The sequence below is a fragment of the Lupinus angustifolius genome, chromosome LG09 (genome assembly GCF_001865875.1).
Source record: "Lupinus angustifolius cultivar Tanjil chromosome LG09, LupAngTanjil_v1.0, whole genome shotgun sequence".
NCBI classification, from domain to species: Eukaryota; Viridiplantae; Streptophyta; class Magnoliopsida; order Fabales; family Fabaceae; genus Lupinus; species Lupinus angustifolius.
In genome coordinates, this window is record NC_032017.1 from 15,188,031 (window position 1) to 15,188,410 (window position 380).

The window sequence follows — 380 nt, forward strand, 5'->3', positions numbered from 1 at the left end:
AGGATGAGGATAGGATAGGATGAGGAGGAGGATGAGGATAGGATAAGAAAGAGAATGAGGAGGAGGATAGGATGAGGAAGAGGATGAGGAAAAGGACAAGAATGAGGATGAGGATAGGATGGGGAGGAATATGAGGATGAGGAAGACGATGAGGATAGGATGAGGACGTGAATGATAATGAGGATGAGGATGAGGATGAGGATGAGGAAAAGAATGAAGTTAGAATGAGGACGAGAATGAGAATGAGGATGAGGATGGGGATAGGATGAGGAGTAGAATGAGGATGAGGATGAGGATAGGATGAGGAGGAGGATGAGGACGAGAATGAGCAGAAGGGTAGGATGAGGATGAGGATGAGGATGAGGAAGAGGATGAGGACG